General features: G+C 41.3%; 1 protein-coding gene across 1 annotated transcript in view; it reads right to left on the reverse strand.

Moving 5' to 3' along the window:
* The window catches only part of gbf1 (golgi brefeldin A resistant guanine nucleotide exchange factor 1), an 83,936-nt gene that overhangs the window by 55,198 nt on the left and 20,200 nt on the right, over positions 1-8,538 (reverse strand). The window lies entirely within an intron of this gene.

Here is an 8,538-nt window from a genome sequence, read left to right on the forward strand (position 1 = left end):
ACCGTGCTGGGAGCTCGTCTCCGATTGGAGCACCGTGAGGGGCTCACTGACAGCTGGACACAGCATCAGATGAATGATAGGTATAGAAGAACAGGTCTATAGAGTAGGCAGCTGAAAAACCTCTGAAACCTGTTAAAGGCTTTGAATCCGAATCAACAGTCTTAATCTTGCTCTTCTTCATCATTAGTCGTCCTTGTTTTAATGAAAATCTATGTATTGACATCTTCAACCAATGTTTTACTCCATGAAGAGTTGCTTTGTGGGTTTACATTTACCCAAACTGCAGCTTAGCTGTCACAGCATCGAACCAAACCGTGGATCTGACCAGCAGATGTGGCCTTCTGCTGGAGACGGGAACGATGAAGCAAAGAAACAGGAGCCTGTTTATGAAACCTGAGGAGCTCCTCAGCCGTTCTGTTGCAGTCAGCTTGTTTTCTTTCTCATCCCGCCTTGGAGCAGCAACTCATTAACTAATAAGTGGTGGGGGAGGGTGGATGGAGGAAAAGGTTTGAAGTGACAACTGACTCTTTCAAAGATAATTCAGTGAAAGTAGAAGTGGCAGGCGGTGGAAACTGGACTTTCTGTTCCTCCACAGGTGAGGTCGTTAATCAAAAAACTCATCAGAACATCTCCACCCGTCAGACCCTCCCTATGCTTATGTCTACAATCTTCTACAGAGGCTTTTTAGACAGAATTTACTAACTGTATTATTTCATTAAAAAAATGGTTCCCAAATACCGAGGCACGCCCCCTATGGGGGGGCTGGTGGGACTGCAGGGGGGGAGGAAGCCGTAGAAATGAACTTTTTTGAATGTATTGAATTACTGCAATAAAATAAAGTGTTTTTGACCTCATGGTTAACCCTTTATAGGGCAAGTTAGCGTTTTTGATCACTTGCATACCCCTAACCTTACAAATAGAGTGCCTCTGTCCCTCAGTGAGGTCTAGAAGCACGAGATCTATATCCAGCCATTCAGCAAAGATACAGCTACGTGGCTGTTCATCTTATTTTGGCATTTGACCAATTAGATGAGCCCTTGCATATATATGTGTGTGTATATGATATATGATATATGATATATTACCTTCTGTATATTAAGTTAAAAAAATTTATTAACAAGAAAAAAAGGTAAAAAGCTAATTGAAAATTTAAAAAGTAAAGTTAAAAAGTAAATAAGCCTAGTTAACAATTATATAAACTTCATAAATAAAACTGTAAGGCATATTTTTCACTCTGATTTTTACAAGAAAGCCTTAAAAAAGCCACAATCCTTCAGCAGTAAGATTTTCACAGCGACTGCCCCATGTAAGGGAATTAAAAGCCGTCTAAATGTGAACAGATGCTTGATAAATGAAGCGTCCCCAGAGGAGCGGTGCGGGTGTAAACACACACGCACAGAGGCAGCAGCTGCCTGGCCTCTTTTAAACTTAATACCTGTTAACGAGCTGCATTCCTGGGCGGCTCTGCTTGTTTTTATTTGTGCCTCCAGAGATAAACGCTGTTCAAACATTGGGAGGTGGAGGATTTTCTTTCGTTTCCATTCATGTTTTGATGTGACGCAGTATTGACTTTGCAGGGGTTAACTCTGGGATGACTGCGATGTTAAGTTAAAAAACGACCCGGAGCAGATGGATCAGGACGGTTCTACCGGGGAATCTGGTAATCAGCAGCGCTACGGAGCTCAAACTGGTTTAGATAGAGAGACCCTGTTTACAGGGAGGGAAAACGCAGATATGTCCCGATGGTTTGGCCTCTTCTGTGATTAAAAATCCTGTTTTTATCACAGAAAACAATTATTTCTAAAACCTCTGACCGTAGTAGGGATTTCTGATAACTGTTAATTATGCACCAGAAAATCCTTAACGTCATGTTTACAATTTATTATGGTGCTTGACAGCATATTTATGAGGGTTGATATAAATGACAAGTTTTTTTAAAACAATGTTGTGTGCACGATATTATTGAAAATATTTGTTTCTCTAAATGGACGGTTATGTGTTAGAAACTGAAGGAGGGAGCAGAACAAACACCAGAGGCTGCAGAAACACACTGGTTCTTGGTTAGAAACTTATGAAAGGATTTTAAGGAAATTGTTACCGGAGGTGGGCTTCATGCAGAAGAACAATTCATTAACATTTGGTGATGATCCAGTTTTAGTCCTAATATGGGGCAAAATGTGCTGCTTGGTGAAGGTCTGCATGCACTCTCGTTATTATCGTCTCATTTTTCTCATATAAATCTCATGTAGCGGAAGAAAAACTGTATTGAAATAAACCCCCCGCCCCAATAAAAGAAAGACAGAAAGAAAATATCTACGCATCAGTTAGTCTGGTGTCAAAAGTAACCTGTAATAATAATCTGTGATGGAATCAGTCCAAAAAATGAAAATAAAAAAAATACTGTAAATGTAGTTCTCTAGCTCAGACACTATGTTTACAATCTTTTTGTGAAATGGAACAGGAAATCAGTATTTCTCTTAATTTACCACTCAGTAATAAACTGCACAATAACATAATGGAAAACCCTTTTAAAGAGCAAAAAATGTTTTCAAAACAATTAATTAAATAATAGAATATTATTATTAAAAAGTATTTATGAATATTGAAAATAAATAACTTCAGTCAATAAATAAAGCATGAAAAAAATGCATGTATTTTAAAGGGGGGGGGGGGTGTTAAATGTTTAGGAACAAACATGGGAGAAAAGGGCGATGACAGAATCAAAGCTTCTCCCTTTAAAAGTTGGAATCAGGAAAAGGAAAAAAAAAAAGAATCAGAGGGATTTCTTCCAAACGTCTATCTTTCCCTGACCACCAGATGGCAGTGTTGGACAGACGAGAGCTTTTTGGTTTTCCCTCCAGTCAGTTTGGCTCAGCTTCCAGTGGCTAGTAACTGAATGGTGCAGAGGAGCAGGAAATATGAAGAAAGCAAAAAATGATGTCAAAAGACGAGAAGAGGAGAGAAATGAACCAGGGAGGACATGTTGACAGCAGGTGGGAATCATTAAGCTCCTCATTAAGACGATGATAACATCATCATTGGTCCTTTCAGCTCAGCTTCTATCTAATTAGCTCTATGTTCTAAGTTCCTAAAAACTAAGCTAGAAATCTAGATTCATACATGAATAGTTCAGTGTTAGAATCCTTCATTTCTGTATCCTGATGCATATAAAGTTCAAACTTTATCCTAAAAACACCAGGAGCAAACCTGAAGGCTGGTTTATACTCAGAAACCAGGTGGTCTGCGTGTGCATCGCAGTGAATGCAGATATGCCCCGCCCCCTTCTACAGACACTCTGCTGCAAAACTGGAGGTGACCGCAGACAGAAGGCCTCTGATTGGTCAGCTCAACCTTCCTCCTTCCTTCGTTCCTTTGCTCATTCCTTCCTTTGCTTATTCCTTCCTTCCTTCTTTCCCTCGCTCCTTCCTTCCTCCCTTCCTTCACTCGCTCCTTCCTTCCTTCCTTTGATTATTCCTTCCTTCCTTCCCTCGCTCCTTCCTTCCTCCCTTCCTTCGCTTGCTCTTTCCTTCCTTCCTTCGCTCATTCCTTCCTTCCTTCCTTCCTCCCTCCCTTCCTCCCTTCCTTTGCTCCTTCATTTGCTCCTTCCTCCCTTCCTTCGCTTGCTCTTTCCTTCCTTCCTTCTTTCCCTCGCTCCTTCCTTCCTTCCTTCCTTCCCTCACTCCTTCCTTCCTTCCTTCCTTTGCTTATTCCTTCCTTCCTTCCCTCGCTCCTTCCTTCCTCCCTTCCTTCGCTCATTCCTTCCTTCCTTCCTCCCTCCCTTCCTCCCTTCCTTTGCTCCTTCATTTGCTCCTTCCTCCCTTCCTTCGCTCGCTCGCTCCTTCCTCCCTTCCTTCGCTCCATCCTCCCTTACTTCGCTCCATTCTCCCTTCCTTCGCTCCATCCTCCCTTCCTCCCTCCCTTCCTCCCTTCCTTTGCTCCTTCATTTGCTCCTTCCTCCCTTCCTTCGCTCGCTCGCTCCTTCCTCCCTTCCTTCGCTCGCTCGCTCCTTCCTCCCTTCCTTCGCTCCATCCTCCCTTACTTCGCTCCATCCTCCCTTACTTCGCTCCATTCTCCCTTCCTTCGCTCCATCCTCCCTTCCTTCGCTCATTCCTCCCTTCCTCCGCTCATTCCTTCCTTCCTCCCTTCCTTTGCTCCTTCCTCCCTTTTTTTGCTCCTTCCTCCCTTCCTTCGCTCCTTCCTTCGCTCCTTCCTCCCTTCCTTCGCTCCTTCCTTCCTTCGCTCCTTCCTTCCTTCGCTCCTTCCTTCCTTCGCTCATTGCTCCCTCCCTCCCAGAGTGTGGTCTGCAGCAAGTGTTCTAGAGGGAATACAAGCCCTTATTTTTCCTTTTTAAATTCTTCTTATGCTCTGTTTAGGATTTTTTCAGTAGATCCTACTGGGCTTATTAAAGTTGTAATTTAAGTTTTTTTTAAGCATTTTATAAGCATATTTTTTATCTGGTTGCCTTAATTTGAATTAATAACAGATATGATGCTTTCCCTCAGATCTGTCCGATTAATGATCAGAAATAAAACCCATTCAAGCTGAATTCTATGCGAGCTTTTTCAACTGCTGCGTCATTTGAACTGCAGCTGTTTGGACAGGCAGGAACACTGACTTTATTCAAACAACATCTGTTTATACACGCTTGTTTCACACTTAACAAAGCAACTGGCAGACACTGGGCTACGTTTCAATGATAAAGCTAGAGAGGACATTCAGTCCTGATGGTCCAACAGCAACAGGACCACTGCACACGGAAAGATAGATTCCTGACATTACTTCACCACACAGAAAGTTTCCTGAAGGATGTTCTGTAATCGGGTTTTCTTTTCATGAAAATGTAGAAATGTACCCTAAGAAAACCCACCTTACTGGGGAGGAAGGATGAGAGCTCACTGGAGGAATGTTCCCAGTAATTCAGCCTTTTCTGAATTATTTCTGTTTCAAACAACATTTAGCCGCAGTCTTCCATGTTTGAATTTATCTGCAAAAGGAAACTGGCCAAGTGGAGCAAAGAAAACGATTCAACGTGAAAGATTTATGCCAAATAGTGCATTGAATCTAAACGTGCTTCCATCGTCTTTTCTGCTTCATCACGCTGTTTGTTCCAGTAACTGGCCAACGGGGGGCAGCACCTCACCCGCTTTAGCACGTCATCAAATAGGAGGAGCTTCTATCTGCCTGCTTGTTTCAAGTCAACGTGGAGGATTTTTACTGTACGAGTCACAAAGCTATACCTAATGTGGCAGACCCAACGATGGCGCCGGCGTCCCTGGATCCACCCAAATCCTTCAGGGATTGTTCCAGTTCAGGAAGTCTTTTCTTCTCCACATGCCTTTGGGTTTTAATTTGATCTGATTGAAATTTAAGTAACCGCGTAAAACCAATTCAGCGACTTGCTTTAGAAGCTCATCTTTCAAAGGATTTCAGAAAAGAAAACGCAGCGAGTCGATGGAAGGATTGTTTTTGTTCTGTTATTTTAACCATGGCAACCAAAGCAAGGTTTTTTTTTTGTTTGCTTGTTTTTTTGTTTTTGTTTTTACAACCGGGAGCTGCTGAATAAATTTATACACAAACGATTTATACTCAGAAACCAGGCCGTCTGAGTGTTTGTCGCAGTGAACGCAGAGAAGTGCTNGTTTTGTTTTTTTACAACCGGGAGCTGCTGAATAAATTTATACACAAACGATTTATACTCAGAAACCAGGCCGTCTGAGTGTTTGTCGCAGTGAATGCAGAGAAGTGCTAGAAGAGGCCAGCTAGAGGAGCAAGGTGCGCGAAAACGCTGGGACCCTTTTTCCACCCGGATCCCCGCTCTTTTTGGCCCTCATGTCCCTCTGTTGTCGCACAAACTTGCCCCCACTTCCTCAGGGCCTCGGCCGTATCTAGACCCTCAGCTAGTTTCCGTATTGTCCCTCTTGCGTTGTGGCGTGGAATAACATAGCACAGAACACGCTTCAAAATTGGGGGAAAATCTAAAATATCTGCGTCCTACCTGCGACAAATTCACTGCGACACACTGCTGCGGGGAGTATAACGCCAGCTGAATAGCAACTACCCTGGCACTCCCAGCAGAATCCCCTCCAACTACCAGCCACTGCAATTCCCCCCTCATGCATATTTTTTTACTCTCACTCCATCCTTTCACTAAATTACAGGGTCTGGCCAGGAGGTGGCGCTTCTCTTTAGATCTTAATGTCCACAAATTATGACGGAAAGAATATTTAAGTACAAATATTGATGTTTAATATGGAATTGTAGGGGACCAGCGGGCCATTGTGGACAAAATAAAATCACAAACGTAATCAACTCCAAGCCCCAACAAGAACCCAGTCAACATTCTGGGAATGCAGTATTATGTATAGTTAAAAAAAAGGCCAGCAGGATCAGATCTCAAACTTCAGCCTCTCTATGTAAACTTGTAAGGATTCCTACAACGCAGAGATTTTTCTCAACACTAGATATGTACACTACAAAAATAATCACCAAATTCCATAAGACCACAGGACTTAAAGGAGAAGTCTGCTCATATTCAGAATACAAACTTCTGAAAGTACTTTAAATATGAAATTTTTCCATCCTGTTCAATAAATGATCAGTGTTTTTAATTCAGAGTAATTTGCATTTGAATGTGCTTTACTGGAGGCATCCATGTTTGTCAAAGAACACTACTGCCACCTACTGGTTAGTGACGTTGTCACGGTGCGGTATCGGCTGTTGATCAAGTCCCAGTGCTGTATCTGGTGTTTGTCACAACGCGCTATTATCCAAGTCATCTTGAAAACATTCTTCTTCCAAATGTTGGCTACATATTACGGGTTTTTTCTCTGGCCAGAAGTTCGATGGTAAATCCTCCCTCTTCAAGTTGGCGATCCAACGACCAACCCGTCCGTGGAGGATCAGGAATCGGAAAGGTGGAATAACTAACTTTTTTTTCACTTTTACCCGATGTACTGCCATGCACGTGGGCATTGTCAGTTTCACTATAGCTCTGGTGAATTTCAATGGTGAAGTCCTCTGGAAATCTTCAATAATTGTTGTTGATTGCAGATGTGTCTAGTAGTTCCCATTGATTTTGCTTGTAAAGCGGGGAGAATGGCGCTAGGCTTACCGCACCGTGACGTCACTGCTGGAAGATGGCAGGAGGGAGGGGTTACTATATTTTTATTTTTTTACTGATTAAGGCTAAATTCATTAAATCAGTGCAAACTTATTAGTTTTAAGTATAAATAATGATCTATTGATTATTCATTGCTGGCCGGACTTTTTCTTTAAGGGGACATACAAAAAAACATTTTATATAAAAGGAAGAAAGAGAGAAGAGTCCAACAATAATAAGGAATGGTGCAGGGCAGAGTGTGGTCTGCAGCAAGTGTCCTGGAGGTAATATGAGCCCTTATTTTTCTTCCTCGACACAAAGTACTTCATATCCTCAACAGACCAGCTGTTGGAGGCTGCATGGACATACATTAGCAAACCACTTCCACATCTTTCGGGAATGTCCTCATGTGGCTCGATTCTTGGGAGAAATTCACTATTCACTGTGGGAGAATCTTTCAAACTGAAATATAGTTTTATTTTGTTGTAATTTTGGTCTCCAAAAAAGGCCGTAACTCTGATGTAGCTGAAGAATGAAAACCCAAAGTACAGAGGAGAGCTTTGACTTGTAGACTGAGGTCACAGGTGGATGTTTAGAATGAATGTTGTCAATGTCACAAATGTTGAAAAACATTTTTTTTCTTTAAATCACATGGCATTCTTTCCTTATTCTATAGCCAGGGGCGGACTAAGGAAATTTGGGGCCCTAGGCAAAGACAGACAGGGGGCCCTCTGAATTGAGAAGACAACACATAAAACACCCATTAAACAGATAGAGAAATGTTAATAGAATAGTTAATAGAATAGACATCCATTATATGTTCTATCATTATTATTATTGGTTTTGTCCCTCACTTCTTGTCCCTTTTCTTGTTGTTTCCTGTGTTTCCAAAAAGGCGACGGCAAAAGTAAATAACCCAGTCCTTCTTTTGGCTGTAAACAAGCCATGATCTGCTTCAGGATTTAAACAGGAAAAAGAAACAATAATTTAATTATTTGAATGCTCTTAGAAATTATTTTAATGGCATCAACAAGAATGCATGACTTATATATATATATATATATATAAACACACCTTCATCATCCAAAACAAGTCCTTCATCATCTTTGCGGGCTTCAGGCTGCAGCCATGTCCTGAATTCCTTGTTTTCCAGCAACTTTAGTTGAAATTAGCATTTTCCCATTCTCTAGCTTTTTCTCCGCCTCAAGCCTCTTTTACAAACATACGGCTCTACGATCAACTGAAAGCAGTTCCTTTTAAACACACCGAACCATTTATACCTTATATATCTGATGAAATTTTTTGTTTATATAATTTTTTTTTTAATAAAGCATTTTAAATGCCACGATAATCACATTTTATGAATTTTACTGCAAATTAAGACCTTAATTTAAAAAAAAAATATTATTGAATGACTTAATGAGTTTTAAGTACCTGTG

The sequence above is a fragment of the Cyprinodon variegatus genome, unplaced genomic scaffold (assembly GCF_000732505.1).
Source record: "Cyprinodon variegatus isolate N-32 unplaced genomic scaffold, C_variegatus-1.0 Scaffold386, whole genome shotgun sequence".
Lineage (NCBI taxonomy): Eukaryota > Metazoa > Chordata > Actinopteri > Cyprinodontiformes > Cyprinodontidae > Cyprinodon > Cyprinodon variegatus.